This window comes from Pinus tabuliformis, chromosome 2_2 (assembly GCF_031772625.1).
Source record: "Pinus tabuliformis cultivar Carrire ecotype Pingquan chromosome 2_2, CPIR1, whole genome shotgun sequence".
Classification (NCBI taxonomy): Eukaryota; Viridiplantae; Streptophyta; class Pinopsida; order Pinales; family Pinaceae; genus Pinus; species Pinus tabuliformis.
Window position 1 is genome coordinate 462,176,092 of NC_142300.1, and position 23,445 is coordinate 462,199,536.

At 40.5% G+C, this 23,445-nt stretch overlaps 1 protein-coding gene across 1 annotated transcript in view; it reads right to left on the bottom strand.

The window, feature by feature from the left end:
* Window positions 1-23,445, bottom strand: part of LOC149193294 (tRNA ligase 1-like) — a 317,173-nt gene that overhangs the window by 48,037 nt on the left and 245,691 nt on the right. The window lies entirely within an intron of this gene.

The following is a 23,445-nucleotide window of genomic DNA, read 5'->3' on the forward strand; positions in this document are numbered from 1 at the left end:
AATCAGTTTGAAGAAATCGAGGGCAGGAGCTGATAACATTTAAGAGAGGCTAAGCACTCCATTTTCTGTCGAGCCCAAGAGCTGCTAGGGGTCGAGCACCATACACTAGTAGGCCAGCTCGTAGTTGAGTTATTAGTTGAAGAGTCGAATGGCCACCGAAATCAATTCAAAGACTAAGCCTGTATTATCCAAGTTGAAGACCAATACGTGGGTGGTGCGCATGCAAGGGTGAAAATGTCGGGCCGAATATATATTTACAACGTATAGATTCACCGTCTTGGAAAAACATATGCAAATATACATAACCGTCGTGTGTTTTGGAGAGGGTTGAATATCGTGTGCAGTTGTTCGAAGCAAAGGTCATTTCCAATCGATTGCAGTCAAAAATTGGTGCGAGGACAAGCCTTAAGTCAAATTCCTTATTCCCTACTTTGTTGATCACCACGACGAAATCGTCGGTATTGAGAACCAAATTTGTAGCCAAGTTAGAGTCGAGCTCCAGTATTGAATCAGGATCACCTGTCAATAGTATAGCATAATCCACTGAGATCGTGGGTTGTGTACTCAATTTCAAACGTCGCATGATAAAATTGTACGTGGGATCGCAAGATTATAAAGTCAACCAGAGTTAAGGGCGAAGTTGAATTATTCGATTGGCACTGTGCACGAACTGAATTTAACGTATGAGCCACGTTTGCACATTCACAGCTTGGAATCATCGTTGAAGAGCTGAGATCAGTTTTGCATACACAGACAGGAGGTCGAACATCAACTCTTGAGGGATTGAACCTGTCATAGGTCGAGATATGCCATGGATCGATAAAGTTACATATAATGAGTTAGATGCTTTGCGGTTGGTAGTGGCTGAGCATGCGCATTTTGGTTGCTAAAGCTATGGGAATCTAGTCACTGGGTGGTTGACTACATGTGGGCAATAAGCAAATAGTCATGTTTTTTATGAACACCATATATGCCATTCGCAGTTGGGAATAATACCATGAGGACAGAAGCTTGCCAATCAAATCGATGCCACAATAGATGATCAAGGTAGTCAAATCAACACGTAGCCCTTTGCATGCATGTAGTGATTAATCGAACTCTTCTTCTCATATGTACCCCCTTTTGTGAGGGAATGACTAATACACTTAGAACGTTGTTGTGAGACAGATTCGAGTTATATCATATGATGAGCTGGGTGTTTCTTGTATTGGTGGTTTGGGTCCGTAGAGGAGTTAAATGTTGGTGCAAATTTGGTTGATCGCAGAATAATACTGTGCAGGACCTGATGCGAGCTGGACAGAGAAAAAGGAATGCATGTTAATGTTATTGTCACTAGTTCCAAATCCGTGTTAAATCACTTTTTGTACTATCAGAGAGACCTGAACAGTGAAAATCGGAATGTTGATCAGACTTGTGTTAGATGCTGAGACAGAGTCCTGGTGGGCATGATCCCTAAAGCAGAAAGTTGGAACAGTCAGGAAGGAAGATTCTATTCAAATTCTCATCATATGGAGCTTATTCCAGGTTCTTCTAATCTACTAGTTATAATACATTTTTGCTTACTAATATTGTCATCAATAGTTATGTAATTATTATATGCCTTAAACCTCAAATCCAAACTCCACCTACAACAGTGTGGAATTCCAAGTATTTGAAAAAAAACCTCAGTGACTGACATACATTTGAATCCAGAAAACAGTGGCCTCATTATCACATTTGTAATCGTCATCATTGGGCTGAACTATGAAGGAACTCACAAAACTCTTGAAAAATTTGAACAAAAGAAAGGACAATTCCCTGAACCACCATGCATCATTGGGCAAAACCCACACAAAACAACAAACCATTCTCAAAAGGGATCGACACCCTTCTCCAACAAGAGTCGCCAAAAGATTTACAGATTTGAAACACATGGAATGTCCTTTTCAAACTGGATGAACTGGATGCGCTTCTTTCTGAAGTGAACCAGATAGAAGGGAAAAACTTAATTTGGGCGCTAAAACCAGCTATGCTCACTCTCATACAACACAAGTTCTTGGAGGAACCTTGTGAAGGGTTTAGACTCCCAGTTGCATCTTGTCTCAGTAACACCATGAGACTAACCACCCCTATAGCTCCTTACAATGATGATGTTATGAGGAGAGTTTTCAAACTAATAGTAGAGACTTTCCAAGACTTGGACAATAGTGCAGGCTCTACCTTTGTGAATAAGCTTAAGATTTTGGAAGATATGGCCAAACTCCGAACCTATGACATCATGTTTAATCTAGAGTGTGATGACCTGATTCTTCATATGTTCTAATCCCTTTTCAACATTCCGAAACATCATCCAGTCACGGTCAAAGCACACATGCAGTCCATCTTGTCTTCAATTATGAGAGATCGTGATGCCATCTGCAAGAAGCTACAATGTAAGTTGTTGACCATTTGGAGGAGGGAACAATTGGTATCACCCGCTGCTTATGAACAAACCAAAAGGTTGGTTAAGCAGAAATTTGTTCTATTCAAGAGACGATTGACCCAGGAGGAGTTGCAGAGGATTGGTTGTGACCACAACCATGTAGCAAGAATGAGCTGAGTAGGAAGGCTCTTTGCTTCATTTGCAACGAACCTTGGGGACCTGACCACTCATGCGTGAGTGACACCAAGGAGATGACAGGGGTCGAGCAGGAGGAGATTCCTTTCGACTTTGAAGATGAGAATTCTTCTTTGGATGAGACCATGGGGTCATACGGGGATGCCTATGGGGAGCATGAGCAGTCATGTGGAGTTGTTGAAAGTAGGCCAAAGTCAGTGGATCCTATGGGGGACATTCAAGGTGATGAGCCACTAGTGATGCTTCAAGATGGAGAGCACATAAAGGAGCATGAGTCACCTAAGGAGGATGTTATACACAATATGCATGATGAACCTTTTATGGAGAGTCAGTTGGAGGATCATATTGAGGTCGTGATGGAGGAGGATGAGCAACCACCTGTGGCGTCAGCCATTGATGAGGAGCAGACATATGTACAGGCAGCTAGCCGGGTGGCAGTATTTACAGACACTTGTCCTTAGGAGGTGCTAGATTATGACAGGACAATTTTGCAAGAGATTGGTGGACTGGAGGAGCGTGGATATCCCTATCGGACAAGGGAGATGGCAGTGCACCTATCCTTGGGTCTACCCATTGATGAGGTGCAACTAGATGTAATGGCAGGGATCGAAGCTGCAACATTTTCAGGTAGAAGACCTCTCCAAGAGTACATAATCAGCGTTTGCAACACAGCATACTCACTTTTCCCATTATAGGAGAGGGGCAAGATTTCTTGGACAGATTTTGTTGGTTGATCGGACAGAGCATCAGGAGTTGAGCATGGACCAGTATCAGCCTAGTCAACATATTCCTTGCACAGGCATCCATAAATTAGATTAGCAAGAGATCATGAGTTGGTATCCTATTGATGATACGATATCCTTAGTCAGGGGCATAGTGGAGCAGGGACCCTTAGACATGATGGATACTACATGCTCCAGTTGGCAGTGGGATACAAGTCTACAATTCTTCAGCGTTCCACCTGAGGATCAGAGAGAACGGGATTGGCATTGGATTGGGCCAGTGGTTAGACTGGAGAGAAGTGATGAGTTCATATTTAGTGGAGGGAAAAGCAGCCACAGCTGGAGACAGAGCACAACTAGAGCCTTGGAACAGGGGTGCTGATGACAGGCCATGGAAGCATTGGGATCCAAGAGGATCTGTTGATGCCAGGACGAGTCAGAGTTTAGTCAGAGATCCAGGCATTGAGGGATTTGTTTTTGGATGGGTGGCACAGAGGTATGGTATCACCCAGTGCTTTGTATGTGATCCCGGTATTGATTCTCAGTTGCACGGGACTACCAGATTGGCCGTCAGATATGGATTTCTTGAGGGCAAGCAATCTTGGGGTGGGAGGATTTGTAATGTTCCTTTTCCTGGTGTTCCTTATGGCATGGTTAGGATGGACTTTCAGAGTTGGGAGAAGATAGGTCACGGGGCAAGTTTGCATCATCAACGGGCCCAGGGGGCCTCTGCTAGGGTTTTGAGGAGTCTTTTACCACTTTCCCACATTAAAAAGAATATTTTAAGTGAAGTCTGATTAGTGATTAAAATAATAATAAAATAGGAGCTTCTAGAAGGGTCCATCAAATCTATAAAAAGAGGAGGATGAGGACATTAGAGGTCATCTTGGATTTGACATTACTTCATGTATGAGAAGTTGAGAACCTAGTTCTCTACTTCATGGGTAGCCCCAAGACAAAAACCCTCAGGTGACTTTGGTGAGAGTGGACGAAAACCCGCCTCATCTCCTTGGTGGATTCAGCCAGAGTTCACAGGTGCAATGATTGATTTTTGTTTAGTTTTGCGAGGTTGATGCAGCATTGGAGTAGATTTGTCGAGGCCAACTTTTCACCTCAGCTATATTAGTCGTATTTGCATGTAACCCAATTTATCTATCATAATAAAAGCTGAGATTTTTTTCTGCTTATCGTGTTATGAAATTAAATGCATTCTATTTTTATATTTTATGTGGCAATCTTCTGTTAATAGAATGTTGATTTTATGGTGAAATTTTGGGTTGAGTAAATTTCTGCACAATTAGCATAATATCTCGTTTGGGAAATTACAACTTCTCATTACATTCCAATGACAACCTCCATCAGCGTCCCAACCTTTGGAAGGAAGGTTCATAATACCAACCTACAAGGCTCCGAAACATCTGATCAAAGCCACATTTGTATCTGCAAACAATATAGGGAATAACAAAACCAACTACAACGCAATAGAAATTGTACCAAATGGATCACAAAAAAAACATGCTTGCCATCTTAAACTCATACAAAATCCTACACTTATTTGTATTGCTTTAAATGAAAAGCGTGCTTCCAAATAATCTCATATGTTTCTGTGTCCTAGTTCCAATGTCTAAAATTATCCCAATAAAGATTCGACATCTACTTTTCAATTGTTTAACATTGATTTTGCATCCAAATTGAATTTGAAGGCATGATATAATTCATCAAATACATCAAGATGTGATATGAGACTACAAAGGTGTTCCTTAAACAACAAATACAAAACTAGATACGGAATGCTTGGTAACATCAAACCCATCACTTTTATAGGTGAGTCTCTGCTACAATGTTAACACAATACCTTATAACAACAAATGAGAATTATCAACGAGTTCAATACCTTAACATGGCCTAAAAGAAACTACAAATATGATTACCTTAATGATTGTCGGCAGTGCCCCAGAAAAAAGGCACACATGCTTACAAGACCAAACCTCTAATTCATAGTTTTAAAAATCAACTGGTCTAAACCAATAATCGCTCAAACCAACCAATTGGATAGAGGGATTAGTAATGAATTGGTACAAAAATTCGGTTGGACGGACAGTTTGTACCAATTAGATACCAAACATGCCCTAATCATTGATTCCAACCTGAAATAGTGTTGGAAATACTAAGGGGGGGTGAATCAGTATTCCTTAGCAAATAGCACTTTTAAATCTTTTCAGAGCATTAGTTAATCTTCAATTATTATTAATGTTTATGCAGTATAACAGTAAATAAAAGAACACAGTAGACACAAGAATTTTAGGTCGAAAACCCCCTCCGAGTCAAAAACCACTGAATGCTTTTCTAATAAATTCTTTAATCTTCATCCCCAACTGAAATGAAAGCAACAACTTCTTAGAATTCTAGAAAAGCATTCTTCTCCAACTCCCACTGGAAGGACACCCAAACACCTTGGTTTCTTCAGTAGTCAATAGAAAGGATGCCACAACATCCTAGCCCACCCTACCACCCTGAAGTGTTCATAGGATCCAACCTGTAGGCGACTTCATGCACTAGCTTAGCACCTCCCTGCCACCTTATATGACTGAATTGAGACAAGTGTGTGGATTCTCGTACCAAGGACAACGATCCACAATACAATATGATTTACAATGATTTTTACCCAACACCCAATCACACTATGACCTGCAACCCAACCATGACATCATCCCAACAAAGACTCTTATACCTCCCAATATGCCTTTTCGACTCTAGGCAGATTGACTCTTTTACAATAATGACTCTTCCAATGATGACACTTTTACAAATGACTCTTTTACAACTTTACAATGATCACTCTTGGCCTTGACATTTCTTCACAATATACGGATGGCTATCATGTCTTCAAAGGATGTCCCACAAAGTCTTCTTCTACCTACATGCAAAATTTGCCTGGCGAAACCAATCCCAAAACAAAACAAAATACCTTCAACTTATCTCTGCCTCCAAAATACATGTAAGTGCATAATAATCAATAAATACAAATTACAATTACAATGCGTACCTGAATTGTGCTTGTCACTTTTGTTGTTCACTTGTTGCAGCAGTAGACAAAGGCTCCCACTCTTGATATAGGCCTGGACTCTATGCAAGACTATATCCAAAACTGACCTAAATATATATACAATAAAAACTGATGACAGACCCTATACCTGTGATGGACCAAGTTCTAAGTACAATAACAGAGAGCATTCTATTAACTATGAAAAGACAAGTAACATGAACTTACAACGTCATATAGATTTAGAAGACTTGGTGTAGCATCAAGAATATGTAGCACTAGATGTATAGTATCAAGAATAGGACATCCGAAATGTGGTATCAGAACTAACTGTGACATATAGAGACATAGAGATATAACCAAGACCCTGTATATACTTACGTTGTCCTGCAAAAACATATGTCAGAGATGATACTCAAAATTCAAATGTAAACACTAATCATACATACCTTGTTGTAAGAGACTTACCCTTGACTGTTGATGTGTGGTCCTTACTATAGTGATCCTTGAATGCATGCTTTTTCTTGCATTCTAGGAGCTCGATATTGAACCTATTGTATCTATGTAATTTCGAATCTCTAGGGTATGAAATTTCGTCTTGTCGTAGCCCTCTGAGTCCTCTTTCGAACCCCACAGGTCTGATCAAGATTGGATTCATCAAGAAAGATTTATGCCCAATCTCCCACGATGACCTAATTATAGACTAGTTCAGTAGAGAAAACTTGTACGAAGTGCCACATGTCATTGTTGCGACCTTTGGCCCTTAAAATGATACCCAACAAACTACAATCCATCCTCTTTCTATCAATATTTACGAAATTTGAATCCAATGCTCAGAGAGAAAGTTATGGTGATTTTCCCAACGTCACTTGTTTTAAATGGAATTCGGGAGCCTGCAAAAACCCTAACTTCCTCAGATCATATCTCTGAAAATATAGCGAACAAAGATCTGAAATTCGGTCACGAGGTTCATCAAGATTTCGACTCAAATGGGTTTTAAGTTCAACTTCTGAAACTTCGCAAAAAAAAAAGCTATAGTGAAAATGCCACGATGACCTGTTTAAAGCCACAAAATCCCTACTAGAGGAGGATATGAGGGTCATTATTTATTTGAATGTCTTGATTTGAGAGGGTCCTCAACAAGTGAATGTTGGAGGGGTTTTAGGAGCAAATTTTTTTATTAATTATTGACTATTGAATGACCACAACCAATTATGAGTGCCATGCCACAACCCCATAAGGTTTTAGCCCACTAACTGGGGTTACTAACTTCAAACACGAATATCTCTCAAACCATGAAGACTTACTTGGCGCGCCATATATCAACGGAAACATCTCGACGAGTAGAATTCATCTAGAAGATCCTTGACTCAGGATACAGTAAGTTTTCAAGTCAGAATGCCCATGCAAGATTGGGGTAGCCCCCGGTGCTGCTTGGGTTGACATCAATGACAACCACTGATCAACAATCTCCCCCTTTGGCATTGATGGCAACACAAGTACTCCCCCTATGATCATGACACCTCTTCCTACTACCTTCTCTCCCCCTCTGTCATCAGTGGCAAAGGGTAACTCCCCCTGACAAACAACCATCCTGCGGACATGTACACACCTCCACTCCCCCTTTCTACTTGAGTAGATAAGTGAAAGAGTCTAATGAAAACTTGGGAGAATCCCAAGCTTTTGGCGAAGATACTCAAATGCTTCACAAGGTAATGGTTTGGTAAAGATGTCAGCAATTTATTCCTTTGTGCCAACATATTCAAGCTTGATATTCTTTTCGGTGACCTGCTCTCTAACAAAATGATATTTAACTGGAATGCACTTCGTTTTGGAATGCATCACAGGATTCTTGGAGATGCTGATTGTGTTGGTGTTATCGCAAAAGATGGAAATAGGCTCATCGAACTTGACTTGAAGATCTTGCAAAGTTTGCATCATCCAAAGAACTTAAGTACAACAAGTTGTTGCCTCGACATATTCAGCTTCTGTTGTGGATAACGAGATTGACGACTGCTTTTTACTTAACCATGAAACAAGACAACCACTTAGATAGGATGCTGCTCCACTGGTACTCTTACGATCATCAACACTTACTGCCCAATCTACATCTGTATAAGCTTTGATGACCAGATCATTTCCTTTGGGATACCATAGACCATATTCTGTTGTGCCCTTAAGATACTGAAGAATTCTTTTGACGGCAATAATATGAGATTCTTTTGGTGCTACTTGGAATCTTGCTACTTGTCCAACTGCCTACATCACATCAGGTCAAGAGGTTGTCTCATATAAGAGACTACCAACCATGGATCTATACGACCTTTGGTCCACATCCTTTGACGAATTTTCTAAGCTTAACTTGCAACAGTTACCATGGTGATAAGGACTGGCTTGCAATCTTCCATCTGGAATTTCTTCACCATTTCTTTGATGTACTTCATTTGATATATGAATATTCCTTTATCTTGCTGAGAAATCTAAAGCCCTAAAAAGTATGTCAGTTCGCCAAATATAGACATTTCAAACTCACTTTGCATTTTTGTGGCACAGTCTTTACTTTATCAATCATCATTACTTCCAAAGATTATATCATCCACATATACTTCGATAATTGTTAGGTTATCTCGATCCACTTTCACATAAAGATTGTTGTCAGCACTTCCTTTCTGGAATCCTTATTGATGTAGATATCCATCAAGACGAGCATACCAAGCTCTAGGAGCTTGCTTGAGACCATATAGAGCCTTCTTTAATATGCAGACATAGTGTTCTTTGTCAAAGAGCAAAAAACCTTCAAGTTGTTCAATGTAAACTTCTTCCTCCAATTCACCATTTAGAAAAGCTAACTTAACATCCATTTGGTAGACCTTGATTTTTCTCAAGCAAACATAAGCGAGAAACATCACAAAAGCTTCCATTATAGCAACGGGAGAAAATGTTTCTTCAAAATCGATTCCTTCAACCTGTGCATATCCTTTGCAAACTAATCTTGCCTTGTTCCTCGTAACCTGTAATCCTTCAATTGTTTTGCTCCCCCTGAACCTGTAATGAAACTGCCATCTTGTTCAAACTACCTTCTTGCCAATCGTAGACTTGTGCCATATACTGTTGCATAGACTACTCCTCTACAAACATTAAGGAGTCAACAAGCCAGATTGTTCAGAATAGTGAGTCACCTAACATGGCATCTTGACTTGAGTCATTATCTGAAGCAACTACTAATTCCTCATGACTTTTGCTTATACAAATCCTCAAAGCATAACTGTTGAAATCTTGTTATCTGTTTTGTATTCATGTACCTGTTCCCTTTTCCAGACCTTATTATTCCTGCAATCTTCAGCCATGTGCACATAGTTATGACACTTGAAGCATTCAATGTTTTCCATAGGTGATTCCATCTAATATTTGCAATCGCGAGTGTTATGGCCATAATTATGGCATTTGAAACATTGAATGTTTGGCCCATATAGCACGTATTCTCTTCTGACAAAATCATCGTGGAACCTGTCTCATGATCATGTAAACTTGCTTCTAGGGTTTTGTAGATAGTGATTGTACCTGTCAAAAACTTTACAATCCCTAGCCATATGTCCATAGTTAGCACATAAAAAGCAATAACCATTAAATAAATATGCATACATGAATGGTTCATTCAAATGCGATGCTCCTTGATAGTTGTACCTGTCAATAACTTTACAATCCTTGGCCATATGTCCATAGTTAGCACATGAAAAACAATAACCATTAAATAAACGAACATACCTGGAAGATTTTTGATTCTTCTTTGGAGAAGGTGTTGTAGTTCGTTGTGGTCCTTTGTTCTTGATTGCTTTGGTCTTGTTCTTTGGAGTTGCAACATTCTTCTTTGGATTTTCACCTTGATCAACTTCCTTCTTAGAATCATCCTACGAAGATGTGGAGCTTGTACCTTCATGAAATGGAGCTTTACCATCTTTAATTCCCTTCATTTTTGCTTCTTCATCTGTCTTATCTTGTAAGTGTTCTTTTTGCAATCCCTTGAGTCTGTTGATATCATCACGAGTTGCATCAAGTTCTTCTTGCTTTTGAGCAAGATCTTCTTAAAACCATCTTTTCAAGATCTTCCTTCTTTTTTTTGCCTCCTCAACCTATAGCTTGAGAAGAGTGGTCTTCTCCACTTCTTTGTTGATAACCTGTATCTATACCTTCTACTTCTCATTTTCAATCCTGAGCATGCTTATTTCTACTGAAGATGTTTCTAATTCCTTTTGCTTTTGGTCAACAGCGGATATGTATCTTTGATCAAATTCCTTCCTTTCAATTTCTGCTTCCTACATCTGTTGTGTGATCCTGATAATCTCTGCAAATGTTCTGTCGAGTTCTTGTTGCTTCTGTTGGACTTATCTCTTGAGGTCTCGTGTCGTTGTATTCTTGATTTCTTCCAATTGAGTTCTAAGACTACTAATCATCTTCTCAGACTCTTCATTTTCTTTGATGAGTTCTTTTGCTGTCTTCAATTCTGCTTCCAAAAGTCTTGTCTTTTCCTTTTGACATTTGAGTTGCTTTATCACCTTGATCACTTGATTTTGAAACTCTGTTTTACTCATTTCTACCATTTCTTCATTATAATCAGAAAGATCCGAATTTTCAACATCTTGACCTGATTTCTTTGTTGAATAGAGATTATGAAGCTTCTCCCAAAGAGCTTTAGCTGTTGAAAATTGACAACCTTCTTTTTCACAGAATTTGGCAAAACATTCAAAATTACATTCATGGCCTTTGAATTGTACCTTTTAGCTTTGTCGGTAGATGTGTCTCTAGAAACAATTGATTCCCATAATCTGTGTGCCTGCAAATGTACTTACATCCTAGATTCCCATATCTAGTAATTAGCGGCATCAAAATCAGGGGTTGGTACACAATACTCACTTTCTTCAGATTTTGTTGTACTTGTACCTTCCTTTGAAATCCTTGTAACTTGCTTCTTTGACTTTCCCATCACTATGCTTTGAAAATTGACTTCCAATGGTTAGGTTGTTACTGAAGGAACCAAGCTCTGATAACAATTGTTGGAAATACTGACAGGGGGGGTGAATCAGTATTCCTTAGCAATTATCACTTTTAAATATTTTCAAAGCATTAGTTAATCTTCAATTATTATTAATGTTTATGCAGTGATAATAACAAATAAAGGAAAAGACAGTATACATAAGAACTTTAGGTGGAAAACCCCCTCCGAGTCAAAAACCACCTAACGCTTTTCTAATAAATTCTTTAATCTTCAGCGCCAAGTGAAATGAAAGCAACAACTTGCTAGAATTCTAGAAAAGCAGTCTTCTCTAGCGCCCACTAGAAGGACGCCCAAACATCTTGGTTTCTTCAGTAGTCAACTGAATGGATGCCCCAACATCCTAGACCAACCTACCACCCTGAAGTGTTCACAGCCTCCAACCTGTAAGTGACTTCATGCACCTCCTTGCCACCCTATAATGACTGAAATGAGAAAACAGTGTGGATTCCCATACTAGGGACAACGATCCACGATACAATATGATTTACAATGATTTTGACCCAACACCCAAGCACACTATGACCTGCAACCCAACCATGACATCATCCCAACAGAGACTCCTATACCTCCCAATAATGCCTTTTCGACTCTAGGCAGATTGACTCTTTTATAATAATGACTCTTCCAATCATGACACTCTTACAAATGACTCTTTTACAACTTTACAATGATGACTCTCGGCCTTGACACTTCTTCACAATATACAGATGGTTGTCATGTCTTCAAAGGATGTCCCGCAAAATCTTCTTCTACCTGCATGTAAAATTTGCCCGGCAAAACCAAGCCCAAAACAAAACAAAATACCCTTCAACTTACCTCTGCCTACAAAACACATGTAAACACATAATAATGAATAAATATAAATTAAAATTGCAATGTGTACCTGAAGTGTGCTTGTCACTTTTGTTGTTGACTTGTTGCAACAGTAGACAAAGACTCCCACTCTGGATATAGGCCTAGACTCTATGCAAGACTATATCCAAAACTGACCTAAAGATATATACAAAAAAATTGATGACAGACCCTAGACTTGTGATGGACCAAGTTCTAAGTAAAACAACAGAGACCATTCTATCAACTATGACAAGAATAGGACATCTGAAATGTGGTATCAAAACTAACTGTGACATATAGAGACATAGAGATATAACCAAGACCCCATATATACTTACGTTTTCCTACCAAAACATATGTCAGAGATGATACTCAAAATTCAAATGTAAACACTAATCATACATACCTTGTTGTAGGAGACTTACCCTTGACTATTGATGTGTGGTCGTTACTGCAGTGATCCTTAAATGCATGCTTCTTCTTGCATTCTAGGAGCTCGATATTGAACCTGTTGTATCTATGTAATTTCGGATCTCTAGGGTCTGAAATTTCGTCTTGTGGTAGCCTTCTGAGTCCTCTTTCCAACCCCACAGGTCTGATCAATATTGGATTCTTCAAGAAAGAGTTATGCCCAATCTCCCACGATGACCTGATTATAGACTGGTTCAGTAGAGCGAACTTGTACGAAGTGCCACGTGTCACTGTTGCGACCTTCAGCCCTGAAAACGATACCCAACAAACTACAGTTTGTCCTCTTTCTGTCACTATTTACGAAATTTGAATCCAATGCTCAGAGAGAAAGTTATGACGATTTTCCCAACATCCCCTGTTTGACATGGAATTCGAGAGCCTGCAAAAACCCTAACTTCCTCAGATCATATCTCCGAAAATATAGCAAACAAAGATCTGAAATTAGGTCACGACGTTCATCAATATTTCGGCTCAAATGGGTTTTAATTTCAGCTTCTAAAGATTCGCAGATAAAAAATTAAAAAAAAAAAGTTATAGTGAAATGCCACGATGACCTGTACCTGAAGTGTGCTAGTCATTTTTGTTGTTGACTTGTTGCAGCAGTAGACAAAGACTCCCACTCTTGATATAGGCCTGGACTCTATGCAAGACTATATCCAAAACTGACCGAAAGGTATATACAATAAAAACTGATGACAGACCCTAGACTTGTGATGGACCAAGTTCTAAGTACAACAACAGAGACCATTCTATCAACTATGACAAGACAAGTAACATGACCTTACAACATCATATAGATTTAGCAAACTTGGTGCAGGATCAAGAATATGTAGCATCAAATGTGTAGTATCAAGAATAGGACATCTGAATTGTGGTATCAAACTAATTGTGACATATAGAGACATAGAGATATAACCGAGACCATGTATATACTTATGTTGTCCTGCAAAAGCACATGTCAGAGATGACACTCAATTCAAATGTAAACATTAATCATACATACCTTGTTGTCGTAGACTTACCCTTGACTATTGATGTGTGGTCCTTACTGCAGTGATCCTTGAATGCATGTTTTTTCTTGCATTCTAGGAGCTTGATATTGACCCTGTTGTATCTATGTAATTTCAGATCTCTAGGGTCTGAAATTTCGTCTTATGGTAGCCCTCTGAGTCCTCTTTCCAACCCCACAGGTCTGATCAAGATTGGATTCTTCAAGAAAGAGTTATGCCAAATCTCCCACGACGACATGATTATAAACTGGTTCAGTAGAGTGAACTTGTATGAAGTGCCACGTGTCATTGCTATGACTTTCAGCTCTGAAAACGATACCCAACCTAAGTTGCAGGAAACGTTGGAGAAGGGTTTGTTTCCGGCCGAAAACGAAACGGAAACGAGGAAACCCGTACACGTTCATGGTAATGTTTAAGAATTGAAGTAAAAGTGATATTCTCCTTTATTTTTCATTTTCATCCTTTTACTTAAATTTTTAACATTACCAAGAAATGACTCAAGATGTTTGAGAGTGGTTTCGTGTTAGGGTCCCACCCTAACCCCCTTATTTATGTCATGGGATCACGTCATAGTCAAGAGTCAATAAAGCCCATATTAATATTTGTAAGTGGTTAACCCGCAATTAATGACGGGACCACAGTTAGTTGCAAATGGGCAGTAGTATTAGATAGATGGTATTAATAAAACCCACGATATTGGCCCGTGGTATTGCATGTATGAGTCATATATAAAGGATAGAGACTCCCTGCGAGGGGTATCGTGTCTTATTTTGTAATCGAGCTCTGCTCTATTGGAGGTTGCCCCCTCGAAGAGGCACGTGAACATTGCTCTTTGAATAATAAAATCATTACTATTCTGTGTTCTGGGTATTTTTTCTTCGCATATTCTATGTTCTGGGTATCTTTTCTTCGCATATTCTGTGTTTGGGTATTACTTTGCAGGTTAAGAGCATAACAAGTGGTATCAGAGCACTTTCCAGGGCTCGGTGGGATCTCCAATTTTTAGCAAAAAAAAATTTTGGCTAGAGACGTGTTCCGGCGTCTTTAAACCACGGGATCTGTCGTTAAGCGCATAAACCTGCGGATTTGGGGAGGCATGCACGCAGGAAATACAAGAGGTGGTCACGTCTGTTGGACTCCCTTGTAACCCCTGTGGGTACCCCTTCGAGTAGTAGCGCATTAGACAGAACCGCGCACGGACTGTCTTCCACGTACCCTCTGGGTATATAAGAAGCCCCCTAGGTTCCCTTGAAACCTCGCCATAGATAAACCTTCAGCCGTCTTGTGGCTACAGTACACCGAGAACAGCACTCGGAGAGATTACTCGCCCGTACGATAGGGTAGTCGGGTTGTACGGCTAAGGGTACGGTCGATCCTCCTTAGTTAGAGCCCTGAAACATTGGGCCGAGTACTACTGTCAGACCCTTATGTATATTGCGATCTGTAGCACCTGACACTCCTCAAGACCATAGTTCCCTTTCTATCGGGGGATCACACATCATCTATTCCAGATCCGTGGGTGCAAAGAAGTGCAGCAGCAGCAGACATCAGTCCGGCAGCTCCATCAGATCAGCAACAGCAGTTGTTCCACCATTCAGATCTCTCAGATCCACCAGATCGGAGTAGTTGTGAAGGGTTCCTGTACCTAGATATACTTTTCGCAGGACTTTTGGCGGCATTGAAATTTTGAGGATTTGGCGACCTTACTTATTGGGGCGACGTAGCCCATCAGAATCAGGACGACGAGCTGAGCAAGGTGGTACCATTCAATTTCTTAGTAAAAAAATTTTATGCGGTCCCAATTTTGCATCAGGTTGGTGTATGGTAGAAACTCGCGCTCAAGCGATGGCCAATGAAAGGATGGACAAAATTGAAGACCAGGTGAACTCCATCCAATTTGCGGTGAACGAAATACAACATGAGATTAAAGGAATAAGTATCCAGATACAGAATGCACTCTCGAAGGGCAAGGAGCCAGCCCACGAGGAGGCGAATAATGGCCATGAATACCATGAGGGTGAGTCTAGCCACTCTCCCCACGTCTGGCACACCCATCCACCACCCAGTCAGCGACCTCCCAAGTTGGATATGCATAAATTTGACAGTTCTCACACGTCCGCATGGCTAGCACAAATGGAGCAGTATTTCCAATTGAATCATATCATAGATGAGGGGACTAAGCTTATGGTGGGCACCATGTACTTGGACAATGAACGATGACAATGGGGGGAATGGCATCAGCGTTGCAATGGGAATTTTCAAAATTGGGTCCAATTTGCCAAAGCTCTTCGAAATCGCTTTGAACAGGAAGACTCTTTTTTGGGGCGTCTCACTAAGCTTAGACAGACGGGTACAGTGGATGAATATATTACCGCTTTTGAAGCCTTAGCCTTCTGCACTAAGGGTCTCACAGATGAGTTCTACATGGAATGCTTTATCAGCGGTCTGAAAGAAGCCATCAAAGCTCAGGTTCTACTCCACCACCCTCCCACGTGGACAGAGGCTTGCCAGGTAGCTCGTAAGGTGGAACGTGCATTAACAGCCCAATCCAACCGCCTCAACTTCCCCGCTAAAGGTCGTCCCCCACAGGCTCCCAACACGACTCAGACACTTAAGATTCAAAAGGTGTCACCTGCGGAAATGGCCGAAAGAAGGAAGCAAGGACTATGTTACTACTGTGATGAAAAATATTCCCCGGGTCATAAATGCAAGGAGCCCAAGTTTTTTCAAATAGATGCCACTGACTACAGCTCCACCGAGGAAGATCCACCACTTGAGGAACCGGAGGCGATCGAAGAAGATAACCAAAAGGAGATTGTATCTGACGAACCAATTATTTCGCTAAATGCATTGGCAGGAATTTCTTCCCCTCAAACTCTCAAAATCAGGGGTTTTCTTAAACATCAGCCAGTAGTAGTCTTGATTGATAGTGGAAGTACCCATAATTTCATCCATCAAAAGATCACTAAAGCAGCGCATTGTTTTGTCCGGGCAGTTTCTAACTTCCAAGTCCAAATTGCAGATGGGGGCACAATGAAATGTGAAGGCCGCTGTGAAAATGTCAAACTTCAAATGGGGGATTATCAGTTGAAAACCCACATGTTTGCAATACACATGGGGGGTTGCGAAGTTGTCCTAGGCGCGGAATGGCTCCGCACTCTGGGCCAATCACAATGGATTTCCAGGAGTTATATATGAGTTTCAAGCAGAACAACTCCACACATACCCTTCGTGGACTACAGGCGGGAGCCCCCTCTATCATCAGCTCGCATAGGATGGAAAAATTGTTAAAAAAGGGCCATCATGGAGTGGTAGCTCAATTTAATGCCATCCAGGTAGTCGAAACCATGTCTCTACCAATTCATCCTGAGATGCAACAAATTTTAAATAAACATCAGACGGTCTTTGATAAGCCTCATGAGCTTCCACCCTCGCGAGGGGAACATGATCATAGCATCACATTGGTTCCAGGGGCCCAACCCCCAAATGTGCGGCCATACAGAGATCCGTTCACCCAAAAGAATGAAATAGAAAAAATCATCAAGGAATTGTTGGAAGCAGGTGTCATTCGTCCCAGCATTAGTCCTTATTCATCCCCAGTGGTCATGGTCCTCAAGAAAGATGGGGAGTGGCGGATGTGTCCCGACTTCAGGGCCCTCAATAAGTTGACAGTCAAAGACAAATTTCCCATCCCGGTGGTTGACAATTTGCTGGACGAACTCAATGGGGCTCAATTCTTCACTAAATTGGATCTTCGCTCAGGCTACCACCAAATTCGCATGAAGGAAGTCGACATTCCCAAGACGGCTTTCAGAACTCATGAAGGCCATTATGAGTTCCTGGTCATGCCATTTGGTCTCTGTAATGCCCCCTCTACTTTTCAGAGCCTTATGAATCACCTCCTCAAACCATATCTCAGAAAATTTGTCCTTGTCTTCTTTGATGACATCCTCATCTATAGTGGCACTTGGGCGGCACATCTTCAGCGTGTAGATCTACTCTTGCAACTGCTCCGCCAACATAAATTATTTGTCAAGATGTCTAAGTGTTCGTTTGGCATGGAAGAAGTTGAGTATTTGGGCCACATTGTGGGGCGTGAAGGTGTCAAGGTGGACCCCAAAAAGATCCAGCAATGCAAGAATGGCCTCAACCTAAGACCTTGAAGAGCTTGAGAGGATTTTTGGGTCTAACAGGCTATTATCGTAAATTTGTCCGCAACTATGGCCGCATAGCAAAGCCCCTCACTCAACTCCTAAAGAAAAATTCCTTCTTCTGGAACGAGGAAGCACAACAAGCATTTACCGCTCTCAAAAACGCCATGTGTTCCACTCCCGTCTTAGCACTACCTGACTTCACCAAATCGTTTGTCATTGAATGTGATGCTTCGGGTACAGGTATTGGAGCGGTCTTAATGCAGGAAGGGCGACCATTGGCCTTCACCAGCCAACAACTCAGTGAGAGGAATCTGGGCCAATCTACCTACAAGAAGGAAATGATGGCCATCTTACATGCAGTCGAGACCTGGCAACCTTACTTATTGGGGCGACGTTTCCAAATCCGCACAGATCATCACAGTCTTAAATATTTTTTGGAGCAACGCCTATCCTCCCCAACAACAAAATAAATGGTTAGCCAAAATGCTGGGATATGATTATGAGATCATTTACAAGAAAGGGAAAGACAACAGTGTAGCAGATGCATTGTCACACCAATTTGAGGAGGAAAGTACTCTGCTCGCAATTTCCCTCCCCATTCCAGACTGGATTGAAGAGGCTCGCAGGGAATGGTTTTCACACCCCGGGCTCTCCCACCTCGTTTCTCAATTGCAGGTAGATCCTAATTCCAGCAAGGGCTACTCGTGGCAGAATGATATTCTTCGCTACAAGGACAGTCGTAATATCACCAACATCCACCCTCAAAAGTCGCATTTTGGCAGAATTGCACTCATCTCCCATTGCAGGACATTCGGGCTTTCAGAAGACGTATGCTCGCACCAGAAGATCATTTTTTTGGACCGGCATGAAAAAGGACATCCTTACTTTCATAGCAGAATGTGATGTCTGTCAACGCCACAAAGGGGAGACCATCAACACACCAGGCACATTACAACCATTGCCCATTCCGGCATCAATTTGGACGGAGGTTTCCATGGATTTCATTACAGGTCTTCCAAAGTCTGGGAACAAGTCAGTCATCATGGTGGTTGTGGACCGACTGTCGAAGTATGCTCATTTCTGCGCCCTACCCCAATCGTTTACACCAACTTTGGTTGCTCAAACTTTCATGGATCAGATCTTCAAATTGCATGGCATGCCCACTTCTATTGTGTCCGACCGCGACCCGATCTTCACCAGTAATTTTTGGCAGGAACTCTTCAGAATACAAGGCACTCAACTCAAACTCAGTACTTCATATCATCCGCAAACAGATGGTCAAACCGAAGCTGTCAACAAATGTCTAGAAACCTACCTTAGGTGTTTCACTTCAGAAAAGCAACACCTTTGGGTACAGTGGTTACCTCTGGCTGAATGGTGGTATAACACCAACTATCATGCCACCACCAAAATGACTCCCTATGAAGCAGTCTATGGTCAACTTCCGCCTTCCCCTACTTCTTATCTCACGGGGTGCTCCAAAGTACAAGCCGTGGATCAACTCCTACAACACCGCGCAACCATGCTCGCCCATCTTTGCGAGAATCTTCATCAAGCTCAGAATCGCATGAAGCAACAGGCCGACCAACATCGCTCAGAGCGCCAATTTCAAGAAGGGGATCAGGTCTTTTTGAGGCTGCAACCATATAAGCAAACATCACTCAAAGACAAGGGTTGTCAAAAGCTCTCTCCGAAATTTTACGGACCATACCAAGTACTTCAGCGCATTGGAGAAGTGGCTTACAAGTTGGCTTTGCCCCCTACAGCAAAAATCCACCCAGTTTTCCATGTATCGTGCCTCAAGAAAGTGATTGGGAACAATTGCCGAGTTCAAACCAGTCTACCTGAATTGGACGAAGAAGGGTCAATATGGCTTCAACCCGAACAGGTTCTAGACACAAGGGACAAGCACCTGCGCGACCGCATGATTAAGGAAGTCCTCGTCAAATGGAAAGACACCTCTCCGGAAGATGCAACTTGGGAACCAGCCACGATTCTTCAGCAGTTTCCGCAGCTTCAGCCTTGAGGACAAGGCTAGTCTTAAGGGGGAGGGCATGTTAGGGTCCCACCCTAACCCCCTTATTTATGTCATGGGATCACGTCATAGTCAAGAGTCAATAAAGCCCATATTAATATTTGTAAGTGGTTAACCCGCAATTAATGACGGGACCACAGTTAGTTGCAAATGGGCAGTAGTATTAGATAGATGGTATTAATAAAACCCACGGTATTGGCCCGTGGTATTGCATGTATGAGTCATATATAAAGGATAGAGACTCCCTGCGAGGGGTATCGTGTCTTATTTTGTAATCGAGCTCTGCTCTATTGGAGGTTGCCCCCTCGAAGAGGCACGTGAACATTGCTCTTTGAATAATAAAATCATTACTATTCTGTTTTCTGGGTATCTTTTCTTCGCATATTCTGTGTTCTGGGTATCTTTTCTTCGCATATTCTGTGTTTGGGTATTACTTTGCAGGTTAAGAGCATAACATTTCGCCCTCATTGGATTTCATATGGAGAAAGTAGAATTTTAGATCTCACTCAAAATCCAGCAGACTTATCTATTTTTCAAGATTTCAAGATTGGGGGGATTGCAATGTTTCCATTGGATTTTCTCATGTACTAGGGTATGGAACTTGTATTTAATCAAGAAAACCAAGCTCTCTATGCAGGGGAGACTCCCAATAATCAAGAACACGTAGAATACTAGGGTATGGAACTTGTATTTAATCAAGAGCACTAAGGTCATTCGACTATGTAGGAGGAGACTCCCAATCAAGGACGAGACAAGAAATTAGAAATTTCTTGTGGTTGATTTTGGATATTGCTATTTTCATTATGTGATCATTCATGAGTAAATGTGATGTAAATTTAGAGGCTTATAGTTTATGCATTGACAATTGACAATTTAATCATAATGTAATAAATTAGAATGTATCATATATGCTTTATGATTGCACATATTTCTTAAATGTCCTAAGATATATATATATATATATATATATATAGCATTTCCCCATTTCCAAAATATGGGGGGCTCACATTTCGTACCCGTGCCCATTTCGGAAACTCATACCCGTTTCCCCATTTCGTGCAACTTAGTACCCAACAAACTACAATTTGTCCTCTTTCTGTCACTATTTACGAAATTTGAATCCAATGCTCAGAGAGAAAGTTATGACGATTTTCCTAATGTCACCTATTTTAAATGGAATTCGAGAACCTGCAAAAACCCTAACTTCCTCAGATCATATCTCCGAAAATATAGCGAACAAAGATCTGAAATTCGGTCACGAGGTTCATCAAGGTTTTCGCTCAAATGGGGTTTAATTTCAGCTTTTGAAACTTCGCAAAAAATAATTTATAGTGAAAATGCCACGATGACCTGTTTGAAGCCACAAAATCCCTACTAGAGGAGGATATGAGAGTCATTATTTATATCAATGTCTTGAGTTGAGAGGGTCCTCAACAAGCTAACGTTGGAGGGATTTTTGGAGCAAATTTTTTTTTATTAATTATTGGCTATTCAATGACCACAACCGATTATGAGTGTCATGCCACAATCCCATAGGGTTTTAGCCCACTAACTGGGGTTACTAACTTCAACACGAATATCTCTTAAACCGTGAAGAATTACTTGGCGTGCCATATATCAACTGAAACATCTCGACGAGTAGAATCCATCTAGAAGATCCTTGACTCAGAATAAAGTAAGTTTTCAGGTCAAAATGCCCATCAACAAATCAACAAATAGCTTGATCAAAGGTAACATGTGTCGGGTGGGTTTGAGACCCCCAATAACAATTTTTAGGGTGTTTTGAAGGAAATGAGGGGTTGTTTGCCTCCCAAAACAGCCCCCCTTGGCTATAAAACTAACCCTTTCCCTCCTAAACCCTAAAACTAAACAAAAAACCTAACTCAACCCTAACAATGTTGCCATTAATGGTAATGTTAAATTCTTAGAAGTCAACTTTTACTTATATTTTTAACATTACCATTAGTTGTTCCAGGATGTTGGAGAGTGGTTTCAACCTCAATAAATTTCATATGGAGAAAGTAGAATTTTAGATCCCACTCAAAATCCAACATAATAGTTTTCAGGATTTCAAGATTTGGAGATTGCAACATTTCCATTTGATTCTATCATGTATGAGGTTACGGGATTGGCATTTAATCAACTGCATGAAACCCTTTACGTACTTTGATGTTGGTGGTATTGATTGTTGAACTCCTCTGATGTTGGTGATATTTATCGTTGAACTCCTTTGCCATGGCCTTAACAAAAATGTACCTTTCACTCAATGCAAAATAATTGTTTAGGATGCTAAGTTTTTTCTACGATATTATAAGGTTGAGGAGATGAACCCATCACCAAACCAAAATCATTGGTTAGGCATGTTAAGCTTTCCCAATTTCTACCACATTATAAGGTTGAGGAATCCAAGTCTAAAGACTTTGAGCTAGATGATGTTATGTAGCTCTTGCAAATGATCTCTTTTCTAGTAGTGGTGAATCAATGATGAGTTTGATGAGTGATCATATTAATCAATGATTTGCAATAGGCCAATGGCCCAATAACTTTTAGCATTGCTTTTGGACTATAGAGGCCACTTAGAGCCTCATTGATTATGTATTTTGTTGTTGATATGTATTGCACACTGCCATTTTGATATATTCACCCTTGCATGGTATATGTATGAGAAAACTTTGAGTATTTTGTCTCTAATGTTTTGGAATCATGGTTTGAAATCTTAGAAATATTTTTTAATGAGTAATTAGATTGATGAGTGATCATGCTAATCAATAATTTGTAGTAGGCCAGTGGCCCAATAACTTGTAGCTTTTTTATGGACTCTAGAGGCCACTTAGAGCCTCATTGATTATGTATTTTGTTGTTGATATGTATTGCACTATGTACCATTTTGATATAATCATTCTTACATGGTATATAGATGCGCAAACTTTGCATATTTTGTCTCTAATGGTTTGGAATCATGGTTTGAAATCTTAAATTTTTCCTGTATCTTTTCAAATCCAGTTCATTGAATCCTGTTTGATCCAATTTGATCCAGTGCCGGTTTGAACCCCAGTTAGATAGGTGGCCGGTTCAAAACCCGGTTCCGGATTTTAAAACTATGCTCTAAATAACAACATCAAAAAGTTGCAGGTGGGGATCAACTGGATAAAACATAACAATAAAGAACATTGTAGAGAATATTTCTAGGACCAAAGATTAGTTGGCACCACTCTGAATAGAAACTAAGAATAAGGTGTTACAAATTAAAAAAGAAACAAATATAACCCAATTGGACAACAAATCTCAACATAAACAGTGCACACACAGTTATTTGGGAGCACTGTCATCGGTCAAATCATAAAAGAAGCAATTAATAATAATAAAAAATGAATCTGTACACCAAACAAGTGTACTCCTATGATACTGACTCCACCTACAGAGGATCAAGGAACCATGTTTCTGCAGATCTAGTAACTTTTGCAATTAAATATCCCCTCCCAAATTCTATAATACACAAACCTGAGTTTTTCATAACAGTTGCATTT